This window comes from Rhagoletis zephyria, unplaced genomic scaffold (assembly GCF_001687245.7).
Source record: "Rhagoletis zephyria isolate East Lansing unplaced genomic scaffold, Rhagoletis_zephyria_1.1 Rzeph_scaffold_03452, whole genome shotgun sequence".
Taxonomy (NCBI): Eukaryota; Metazoa; Arthropoda; class Insecta; order Diptera; family Tephritidae; genus Rhagoletis; species Rhagoletis zephyria.
The window spans coordinates 50,324-63,099 of record NW_016160535.1 but is presented as its reverse complement, the minus strand read 5'-3'; the positions used below and the strand labels follow the sequence as shown (position 1 = coordinate 63,099).

General features: G+C 33.7%; 1 long non-coding RNA gene across 1 annotated transcript in view; it reads right to left on the bottom strand.

The window, feature by feature from the left end:
* Nucleotides 1-1,213: 1,213 nt before the first annotated feature.
* The window catches only part of LOC108368997 (uncharacterized), a 21,075-nt gene continuing 9,512 nt past the window's right edge, over nucleotides 1,214-12,776 (bottom strand). The window contains exons 2-3 of the long non-coding RNA XR_001848445.1: nucleotides 9,583-9,589; nucleotides 1,214-1,358 (exon numbers count right to left, since the gene is read on the bottom strand). This is a non-coding gene — a long non-coding RNA (uncharacterized LOC108368997). The remainder of the gene's footprint in view (nucleotides 1,359-9,582; nucleotides 9,590-12,776) is intronic.

Below are 12,776 nucleotides of genomic sequence, written 5' to 3'. Positions count from 1 at the left end.
TTCATATATATTTATATAGTGGCATAGTCAGTGTAGCTTCACTAATTAGATGTTCACATCAAAAACCGTGCAAGTCCATGACATGTACGGTTTTTCTCATCATTCCTCATTTCTTGCATGTGCAATCAACTTTGGTACGTTAACGGTCAAGTATTTAGTAAGGGTTTAACAAATTTTAAACAAAATTTCTATCTTACTTTAAATCTCAACTTTTGAACTTTTACGGTTGTAGAACTCACCGATTCAATTATTCTGTGTTAAAATTGACCGATTAATTGTTGAACTTGATATTTATTTTTCCTTTCGTTACCTATGGTATAGGCTTGGGGAGCTTTTGAACTAAATAGCGAAAGAGCCAGCTCTTTTATTTGAACTAGTTCATTAGTTCGTTCATTAAAGTGAAATAAACCTTTCTGAGCCAACACTCCAATGGAAATGGAAATGTAATTTTAGCACATATGACATATCGTTTTTCGTTGTAATGGCATAAAGATATAACTAAAAAGACATTTTATTTCATTGAATCTCCAATGTTTTACATAGCTTAATGCAATTTGTGTAAAGAAGTATATATTTGAGTTGAGTTTTTGGAGTTTGTTGTTTAACAAAAGACTTTCGCTTTAAGATGCCAAAGCGCAGAGCAATTTGGTCGCATTTCGAAGGCAAAATTGAAGAAAAGCAAATAAAATGCAATCACTGCCGAGTTTCCATAAGCATTGTTGATGGCTCTCATGGAAATTAGAGTCGCCGTATGAAAGCCAAACATCCTTTCGTGATTTTGAAGAAAGACGAATGAATGAAGACGACTGAATTGTCATTATAGAAGAGTACCATTGACTTGTAGAAAAAATATGTTTTTTACTTTACAGATTTATTCTATCTTTTATATGAACTAAGACTCAGAAGAGCTAGTTCATTGAGCTGAACGAACTAGAAGTGAACTAATCTTTAAAGTGAACTAAAAAATCCAACTCTACTATGGAATGATATTATCTCTATTTCTAGTGTTGGGCTGTATCGATACCAAAAGTACTCAGAAATCGATTCTCAAAAGGATCGACAGCACCCGATTTTAAAAGTAGCGATACTGAGTACATACTTCAAAGAACTCAGTACTCTGAAAAGAATTCGAAAGTACTCAGAACTTAAAAAAACCCGAAAGTACTCAGTACTCAAAAACACTCTGTTGCAATAATCGCTTTGATACATTTACTCAGGATCGATTCAAAGTGCTTAGTATTAAGTGTCGAATAGGCTAAAAAAGTACTGAGTTTTATTTACATTTACTGGTATTCAGAAATGATTGTACTTAATTTACAGTTTCAATAATTTTCAATTCCAATACTTGTACCCAGTATCTACAGTTAGGCATACATTTGACGTAGCTTGGGATTCATATATTAATTTGAATAAAATACTGGCAGCTTGTGAAATTTCTACACTAAGAACTGAAATGTTACCAACATATGTATATTTAAAAAAGTACTCAGTACTCTGGAAAATACCCGATCCTTAAAGGTATCGATACCAAAGAACTCGATCCTCAAAAGTACTCGATACTTCCCAACACTGTCTATTTCTATCTTGGATTTCAAACCACCGAACCTTATTCTACGAGAATACAGATAAGAGTATTTATTTTTCAAAAGCACTGACCAAGTATGTAGTGAGATCGTCGAAAATTCGTTTAAAATAACCTTTTTTTGTGCGCTGTACATATTTACCACCAGGCTCGGATTTTCTCCCGTACATAGTCACGATTTAGTATCGGAAAATAAGTTTTTGTTTTACAAATTCAACGAAACAATTACTCATTGATTTTGGGGTAATCTGCGAACAGAATATATTGAATCAATTAGTCATCCAAAGAGTGCAAATTCTTCTCTCTATTTAATTCGGAAGAATGTTATTTAATTTTTTCTCCTATGGTGATAGCGGGCAACAAATAGTATTTAAATTGCATTTGTATGTATTTGTTTTTTCTTGATAAGTGACGCCTATTTTATGCATAGAAAAATGAAAACAAAAGAAAATGCAAATGTTTACAACAAAAATGGTAGACAAGTGCAACAATTAAAATGAACTTCCATGAATTGAACTATGCGAAATTGCATACTTAATGAATATAATTCAAACGTATGTAAGTTTACATATAGGTATATATGTATGTGTATACATATGTATGTATACACCCCTTTACAAAAGATAACACATCAACATTTTTATCAGTTTTGACTACTTTTCTTGTGCTTTTTTTTAAGGTTCATTAATTGTTTAATAAAATTCAGCTCCTTATCCAACGAAAACCATATAAGTCCAAATTTCAAATATGGTGATGTAGGTAACAAAATATAAATTTAAACATTTTCTTAACTTCTTCCCAGCATATCTATTAAAATGTCATTTTCAAAAATTACATGCATTGCTATGCCATGTCATTCCATCTCAAACATACTGTTATAGCATGTCATTGCTTCTTAGCTCAGCTGTTGTTTGCTGTTGTGTTTCTGCAGCATATTTTTAATACTGTTTAATCCTGCCTTGTATAAAAATGTATATAGCAGGGGTGGGCAAGGCCGAGGCCGAAAAGAGCCACATCTAAGTTCTAAATGCTACAAAGAGCCACAAAAAAAAAGAACAAGAAAAACAAAAATTTTATTTTTAAATAAAATTGTTATTAGAATTGAAAAACATTAATTGTATTATTATTCTATTGTACGTAAGATAGATATAAAAGAAAATTCAAAAGATCCCTTTGGCGAGATTTTCAAAATCTGGTTTTAGGTCAGTTAAAGCCGTTCGTAACAATCCTGTTAAATGTTGGATAGTCAATAGGTACGTTCGTTTAAAATCTCCAGTAAAAAATGTCGAAATTCCGGCGAAATATCATCTGTTCTCTTACAAGAGAAAAATATCCAAAAAAAGTACGCGAACAGAAAATTTGCAGAAACTTGCAAGTTAGACGAACAGCTGATAGAAATTTTGTTTACATTAATAGGTCTATTCTGCACGTTACCGAAGATTTTGTGACCGGAAAATTCTATTACCAAACAAGTAAGAAAATCTAAGTTCGGGCGGAGCCGAACATTAAATACCCGGCGCAAATATTAAATACATATATGTTTTTCACCTTTCCGAAAGCTACCGCTACATGGTAAGCCGGGGTGTATCAATTTTGAGTAAATTAGCGTCCTTAAATTTCGAAATATTGAAGTTTCAAGCACTTCTAAAATTTACCGTTATATGAAAAGCCGTAGTTTTAGTCCGATTTCAACGTTTTGCTTTTATGTGGCAAGCACAATAACCATACCGAGTTTGGTACAAATTGGTAAAACGGTTACCGAGATACATATATGTGATCATAAGTGGGCGGTGCCACGTCAATTTTGCGTAATTTAGCTTTTATATTTACTGATTTATCGAAGACTAGTGTTCGCCCAGCGGTTGAAATTCAGCCGCCAAAATTAAGGATAGTTTATGTGAGTTGAGTTGAGCTGAAATAACATTAGTTGGAATGGGTTAAGTGGAGGGGAGTTTAGCTTAGTACTTAGCATAACATAACATACCATAACATAAGATTAAATAACATAACATATGTAGCATAACACACCATATATAACATCGCATATTCTTCAGTTGCATTTCCTTTTTACCCCTATCACTTTCTTCCTCTCTATCTTTGTCTCTATCGATTTTAATGTTTATGTTTATGTTTATCTTCACCTTCATGTTATGTTTATGTTTATGTTCATGTTCAAGTTCATGTTCATGTTCAAGTTCTTGTTTATGTTCATATTCATGTTCATGTTCATCTTCATCTTCATATTCACCTTCGTTTATATTTAGGTTTCTTTACTTTTATTCTAATCTTTACCTTTATCCCTTTCTTCTTCTACATATTCAACTTTACCTTCTTCCGCTCCAGCCATGTACATGTACGGCATTAGTATTGGTGTCAATTTTGAATTGATTTTTCGCTTTATGTTAAACCAATTTGAAATTTGAAAAATTGTCTGCACATCTGCATCAAAATACCTTTCTAATGATACATAATTGTTTATACCTTTGAGGTATAGTTTAGCCGTAAAAGGGGTGTAAAGAAAACATGATTGCCTATTTGTATTTAAGATAAGATACCAAAAACCAAAAAACATATGGAAACATAATTATATTGCAATATATTCGGGGTCTTCATCAAAAGTGATAAACTGATTTAATTATCATTTTATCTCGTTTATCCGAAGTTTATCAATTTATATGAACGCCGCTATTATTTTATATTTCATTATATAAGATTAAAAATCGTGTTTATTTTGGTTCACTTGGGCCAAATGATGTTGTCATTGATGCCACATCAAGTGATATCATGACAAGTGGTGAAATTGGGTGTGGTGAGTTGCGGTGCGGTGGAATTGGGTGTGGGAGTAACGGTGTTGTGAATTCAGGTGGGGTGGGCTTAAGAGGTGTGGTGAATTTAGTTGTGGTGAGTTAAGGTGTGGTGGATTTAGGTGTGGGGAGTTAAAGTGTGGTGAATTGAGGTGTAGTGAGAAAGTTGAGGTGTGGTGAAATAATGTGGTGAATAAGGGTGTGGTGGATTTAGGTGTGGGGGTTAAGGAGTGGGGAGTTGAGGTGTGGTGAATTAAGGTGTGGTGAATTAATGTGGGGTGAGCTCAGGTTGAGTAAGTTTTTAAGCGGTGGTGAGATGAGTTGAGGTGAGTTAAGTTAAGTTAAGGGGTTATGATCTTTATCCTCATCTTCATCTTCATCTTCATCTTCATCTTCATCTCCATCTTCATCTTCATCTTCATCTTCATCTTCAACTTCATCTTCATCTTCATCATCTTCATCCTCATTATCATCTTCATCTTCATCTTCATCTTCTTCCTCGTCTTGGTCTTCATATTATTCTTCATCTTTATCTTTTCCTTTATCCTGATCTAAATATGTCCATTATTTCTTCATTTACATATTACACCACTGTTATTAGGTTAGGTATTTAAATTTTCCTTCCTCTTTCTTCTTCTCCATACTCAACTTTACCTTCTTCCTTGTTTGAGTCTAATCTATTCATGTATATACGTACATACATACATACATCTTATTCCTAAACTGCTGCTTAGCACGTTTCTGTAATTCAGTATCAATATTAAAGCATACATTTAGGGGGCATTTCCACCCCAACCATGTACATGTATGGCATTGGTATTGGTGTGACTTTTGAATTGATTTTTTCGCTCTATTTTAAACTAATTTGAAATTTTAGAAATTGCCTGCACATCAGCATCAAAATACCTTTCTAATGACATATAATTGTTTATACCTTAGAAGTATAGTTTAGCCGTAAAAGGGGTGTAAAGGAAACATGATTGCCTATTTATATAATTGATTTCGTATTTCTCCAAATTATTCTTATATGGAATATGGGCGTGGTTATTGTCCGATTTTAAAAATTTTCGGCCATTTGGTATGCCGTACCAAAGCCAACAACTGTGCCAAGTTTTGAAGAAATCGGTGCAGCGGTTGCCAAGATATACACATGTAACCATAAGTGGGCCCATTTTTAAAAAATTTACAATATTCTTATTTTTCGTCTTAAAATTATTGCAAATATAAATTTTGAGTGAATAATCTTCAGTAGTTTTTAAAATATCGCAGTTTTCGTATTTCTGAAAATTACCGTTATATGGGAGGTAGGCGTGGTTATTGTCCGATTTTGACCCATTTTCAATACCGTCCGTCCTACGCCCGAAAAAAGTACACGTACCAAGTTTCGTTAAGATATCTTAATTTTTACTCGAGTTATCGTAGGCACAGACGGACGGACAGATGGACGGACAGGCAGTCACCGCTTAATCGATTTCTCTTTTCATCCTGATCATTTATGTATACATTTGTCTATATCTATCTCGATTCGTTTTGCCTGTTACAAACAACCGTTATGTGAACAAAGTTATAATACCCTTGTGCACAAGTGCGCTCGGGTATAAAAATGTTACCACTTCTTGTCACCGCGATTCTAGGTACGTTGGTAATGCAGTGAAAATATTCAGCAACTCAGCTATGAAGATTTGTGAGAGAGAAGAGAGCACAGAATGCGAAAAAGGTTTAAAAATTGACAGACACTTTAATTAGCGGTTATAGAATTTATGTTACCAGCGCAGATTTGCGTAAATTCCAACCAGCTCTTCTTGATCAGCTGTTTTTTTGTTGGCAAATTGATGTGGGCTAAAATATGTATAATATGTATGTATGTAAAATATGTATGTATATGTGTAATATGTATGTATATGTGTAATATGTATGTATATGTGTAATATGTATGAAATATGTATTTTAAAAAGTAAAAAATTATAGTTTAAAAAACTTAAACCTCCCTATTATAATTGCCATTCGTACTGTCATCAGGTATGTAACTTGAGAATAGAAATCGCTGCATCTTTTAGGCGCATCAATATTACATAGTTACATCCCGAGTTAATAAAAGGAAGGTAAAAAGAGCAAAAATGTTCTAAGCAAGGAGAAAGTAAAAAGAGCCGAACTCTGCCAAGCAAAGAGCCGCATTTGGCTCAAAGAGCCACGTTTGCCCACCGTTGGTATATAGATTTTTAATTAGATAATTGTTTAATAAATTTTACTAAGTAGGAGCTTGAAAATTCGGAAAATATCTTCGCGTATATACAATGTAAATAATAATGCTGAATATGTTGCATGTGTTTTTTTTGTTGACATGCATAAATTTGATGCATGATTTGATTTGAATTTATTCGGTAATGTCTTCATATATCACTTTCAAACATGTATAAGCGACCTGATATAAACTGGCACTTGCATGATGTGTTATATGTCGCTATGTTTTGTAGTTCAGGCCTTTAGTATCTATATATAATTGCTCAGTCATACGACTTAGTTAGGCCGATCTGTAGCAGCCACAGAATTGAGCTATATATCAAACTAAAGTGCAAGCTGTAGTTGCAGTTGACCGTGTTTATCAAGAAAGTAAAAAGCGGCAGAAAAGTCGATAGTGAGTAATATAATCTATTGAAAAATATTAACCATATTTCCGTGGAATTGAGATTCGGAAAAGTTATCAGGTATTATTCATAGTTTTGAAATATATTTCACGAAAGCAAAAAATAAATAAAGCTGAGATCCCTTTCTTTTTTAAACACCTAGGACCCTGAATGGCCGCAAACCTCAAAGCATTACACATTTTTGTATGTGAGTTTTAAAATGAACGATCCAAAATTAGCCGGTATACATATTTAAAATTTTTTGGAACCAGTGGTTGAATTTTTGTACTGAAAGGGTTAACCCCAAAAGTATAATCTACGTCTGCGAGGCGTATACGGAAAGGGGCTTTTTTTAATTTTAACACGAAATTGACTTTTTATTTTGTTGTTTTAAATAAATGTGCTTATAGTTTTTATTAATAAAACTATGTTTTATTATTAGTCAAACTCACAACTTCAATATTCTTTAAAAAGTAAGGCAGAACTAAGTATATTTTAACTCACAGGTTATCTTTTAAGTAAATAAGCCTCTACGGCGTATATTAAGGCTTTACGTTACTCCCAAAGAGATTAGGCTTCTAGGGTTAAGAAAACTTTAGTTTGAAAGTGTGATGAAAAGCATTTAATTTTCACCATAAACGGCGCCAATTTTCAATGATTATTGCGTTTCAGATTAAGACTAATACCAGATATTGTGAAAGGTTGGACTATACCTTAAAGATGACGGTTTTCTCATGGCCCACTACACGAAGCTTAGAGTAGAGTAATGTGTCTTTTAAGAACTTAAAAATTATCCTGGGTTATCAGGTGTCTTGCAATACAAGAATAATTTCGCGAAGTTCTTTGAATAAATTTTGAGTTAAGGACTCACCTGTATTTCGGGGGTTACTACTAGTTTTAATAAATTGTTAGTTTAATTTCCTATAAAATTTACCTTAAGGTTTATACATTTTAAGAATACATCGAAAATTTGTTTTAGAGACTCAATGTGAAATAATTGCAGAAACGATTAACCGGTTTTCTGAGCAACCGAGACGTCTGCTTTTTAAATAATTTTTGTAAAACAAATCGGCAAGTACATATCGTCCCCCGCATGCCAGAAACATGAATGTGTAAAGATGAAAATTTTGGGATTTTTTTTATATGTCGGGCCCCCCCCCCCCTAAATTCGATCCTGGCGACGCCCATGATTTCGAACTTTATACAAAAATTGTGAAAACTCCACAAATTTTCAGTCCCAATTCCAAGCATTTAAATTTTTATTTTTAGAATAATTTTTGGTATGCGGTAAAAAATCGCGTTGATTTGTGATAATTTTTTTTCTGACGGTGTTATGCACTTTTTTCCATATAAAAAATTACTTTGTATGTCGTGTTCATTAGGATGGTCCAAAATGAGTAAAATAGGAATTTTAATGCTCTCACCCATTATGATTTTTCTATATCGAAAGAACTATACCCGTATTTTTTAATTTTGAAATCAAAAAAATATTTACAGGTCGCTCAAAGCGCTCAAAGTTTTCCATGAATTTTATGTATATGAGGAAAAAAACAACTTTTCGCAGAAATGGTATGAAATTCTTGAAAATCAATATTTTTCGATCGAAAACTCTGGTTCGCTTCAGGTCTCCTGACTCCAATAACAATACCCAATTGTTTACTTAACGAACTTATTAAATAATTTGAATGTAACTTTTTAAACCAGGTGGCAACTTTTTTCGAAAAAATAAAACCAGTTTGCACATCTACAGACCAAGCGCTTTAATTTGACACAGCATTTTTTAAAATCGAGCGAACGGTACAGATCTTTTGTCCTGCGTGTTATACATATACATAGATAATTTGTTACGAAATAAAAAATCACAGACTTATTATTTTTGAAACGCAAATCTTAATTTTAATGTTCGGCTTCGGCTTCGATGCTCGGCCGAATATTGAATAGTACCTAATATTCGGCTTCGGCTTCGTCCGAAATTCCAGCTTCGGTCGAACAATAGAATATACTTATTTACATTCATATATAGTCCTGATGCAGTAATTTTTCTGTAAAATCCTGTAAAAATATCAAACAGCAAAATTACTCTCTGTATTGAGAGTAAAAAGGGGGTAATAACAAAAAAGTACGAGAACACAAAAAAAAAATCCTGTTAAAAAGTCAAAGAGTTTTCTTTCAGTTAAAAAAAAAAACGAAAAAATTGAAGGCAATAAATTAAAAGTTGATTGCTCGCCAGGAACATTAAATCGCATACGAAACGGTAATATTTAAGGTAATACTTTTATTATTTCGCTATCAGCTTGACAGCGTACAATCTATGTTTACACAGTTGATCGCTTGACCCTTCATGATTTTCCTAGAAGAAAAAGTTCGGATAAAATCTTGCAACTTCATTCCAAATGTCTACGAAAACAAAAAAACACAATGCAAATTTTATGCTCCTTTAGCTTTAATGTGAGGACTGAAATTGTTTTGATGATTTCATTATTTCCTTTAAGTTTATTGGGAGCTTTGACAATTTTACCCTGAAATCATTTGACGATGAAAGCTTGCTGGTGTATTTTTTTTAACCGACTACTATAATTCTTTTTTTACAGGAAAGGTGTTACCTCAGAGGTGGCCCCATTCTAACTTGGTTTATATCCGATTATTGGAATATGAAGAGATTAACGATAATCTTAAATTTGTATATGTGAACTGAAGTCGGTTTTGTTTTTTGCTTAAAAATTACTTGTTTTTGTAAGCATTTGTTGAAAATTAAGTCTCACATAGAAATGTAAAAGTAAAAGTCACTAGTATTTTTAATGAAATCTTGCCAACAGCAGTGTTTTCTGCATAATCTTGCATCCAGAACTCTCTTGGCTCCCTTCGTAGTATTTAATATTCAAAGTGATGTCCAGAAGGTTTCCAAAAGCTTAATTTGCCATATCAGTAGGTTTACTTTTCGGGTCATATGAAAACGGGTTTGTTATCCAGCTGTAGACATCCTCAGAGTCAATGTTAGGAAAATATTCGACAATGGTTTTTTCTAAACCTTCCAAGTTAACGCTGGTAATGCGCGTTAACGCTAAGAAAATAACTTTTAAAGCCAATTTCACAATTTACGTGAAAAATGATTTTAGTTTATTGAATTTTATATGGAAAATTACAGAAAATAAAAAATCATTTTCCATTTAAATTGCAAGTAAAACCGGCTGTTATCAATTTTCTTAGATTTAACTTCGAAGTTGCATACGTTTTTCTGATTTACTTTGTTTATTTATGGGGTTTTCATGCAAATTGCTAGAAATTCTAAAATATACAGTCCCCAATAAAAAAACCTCGACGTGCTAGAAAAAACCAAAGATGTATTTTAATTTCGCAGGCACCTGCTATCTCCGCAGTGTCATTCAATACGGGTTTTAAAGCTAGTGGCGGCATCTTCCCAGTCGCCAGGGAATACAGACGGATCATACAGTGACTTCTCGTCGCGGTTTCTGTCTCTTGCTTCATCCTAGACATCGCTCCTTTCGTTTTTGCAACCACTGCAAATATCCGCACACTTGCTCCATTTCAACCCATTTTTTTGTACAAATTTGTCGATAGCTTTAAAAATTTCGTCGGCAGTGGTGTAAGTCTTAAGTACTTCGCTTATCAAAAGTTCTTCTTCGATTTGCATTGCGAAGAACATTAAGTCCCACTATTTACGTTGGCACTTTCGTCCAAAAATTTACAAGTTTTAAAACTTCTTATAAGTTCGTTCTCGACTGCCTCTAAAATCGTGTTGATTCGCTCTTTCACAGTTTTATTGTGAAGTTCCAAAGAATAAGTAACATATACACTTGCGCGAAGCTGCTGCGCTTGTTGCGAGAACAACACAGTCAGCAAAAAATCCGAAAACGGGAAGAAAAGAGGATGAAACGCGATTTAGGTGCTTTTGTATACACCTAAAATGGTTGTGAAAAGGGTACGTTTTCGGCGATTTTTCGGAAAATTGTCTGATTAAATTTTTCGTTGACAAAACGTACTGGGGAACTACGCTTAAGAGTTAAATGCACCACCCAAGCAGCTTGACAAATCAAGCGAAATATCCCTTTGCTGCAAACCATTTGTGTTTTGTATGGGGTTTGACGAGCCGCTGAAGGTAGTTTTAATAAAAATCAAAATTTTTGATTTTCTGGCCGCCATGTTGAAGTTTGATTAAGCCGCTTGCGTTGTATATTGAAAACTTAAAGAATTTGCCTGCACCACTAGTATACTCTAGCCACTAGCGGCACCCCAGGCATACGCTCGCTACACCCCAGGGTGCCGCGGCATCCACTTTGGGAAAGCCTGCTCTACACAACTCTCTAAAAATTGCTCTCATTTATAGGATTTTGCAGTACCGTACGTGTAAAAACCTGTATGTTCATGGAGTACAGGAACAGAACTTATGTATGATAGAAAAGAATGTCGCGTACAACGTTCTATACATTACATCAATACCCTATATGTAATATGTACTCCTATATTGGCAGTACGAAGTATAACATATCGACTGCTGAGTGGAAGGCCGATCTATCTCGGCAGCCAGTTCGAAAACGCCCTATGTGAAAAAAACTTTTTAAAGACATCCCATTGCAGAATTTGGTTGAAGAACGCCCTATTTCAGAATTCGTTTCAAAAACACCCTATCTCAGCACATTTTCAATATATTTTGAAGTGAGATAGGGCATTTTTGAATACAATTCTGAAATAGGGCGTTCTTCAACCAAATTCTGAGATAGAATGTTTTTCAATAAAATTCTGAAATAGGGCGTTCTTGAAAAGTTTTTTGAGATAGGGCGTTTTCGAACTGGCTGTCGAGATAGGTCGATCTTCCACTCAGCAGTCGACATATGATCAATACTTTCATATTTACATTAGGGCGGGTCAATTTGTATGGGAGAGTTTTCCGACTATGCGCGTATAGCACAGAAGAATTCTACGTGTAATTGAAAGAAAATTTGCCTAAGAAACCATAGGTATAAAATCAATTTGGAGTTTGAAAATTGCGAAAATAGGTTACATGGCATTTTGCTGTAGCGTCGTAAGGAAGTGCTTAAATTTTAAAAATAGTGGAAAAAAGCAAACGATAATTTACGAGGCGTACTTAGCACGGTGCATAGGCAACTGGCTGGAATCCTACTGAAAGAAGTCTGATGAGGAAATGTGGTGATTTCCGAAATAGCTATCACTTCTACCATTTTTTCAAATTATTGTTGCTTTTCCACAATAAATTTTCATTTAAAAAACGGCCTCGAGCTCAATATAAATTGTTAAATATAATTGTTATAAGGCCAAAAAAATAACAAAAACAAATATTCAAGTTGCATTAAAAATATATTCTCAATGGGTGTTTTCCATTTCGTTTATATTTTCGAAAACTGCATTTATTGAAGAAAATATTTGTAAAAAAAAAATTGTTAGATCTTTTCTGTTTTTGACTTACAGCAATATTTGTCACAGCGCGCACGCATCGTGAACCATTCACGCTCACCGCCTATGCACCCAACGAGTTCACTAGAAAGCGCGTACAGGAGCAACTAACAATTGGCTCATATTTCCGACTTTTAACGTAATCTCATATAATAATGATGGCATTTATGGTATTTTTAAAGAATTTTTAGGTTAAGTTTTGCATAGGAGGTATGTGGTAAAATAATCCCATTAATTCCATTTTTTTGTAGTTCACACACAACATTATTACCAGGGAACGGATTTTTAGGACCTAAAAACCTACAAAAAAAGGGCAAAAAAGGAAAATAGGCAGGA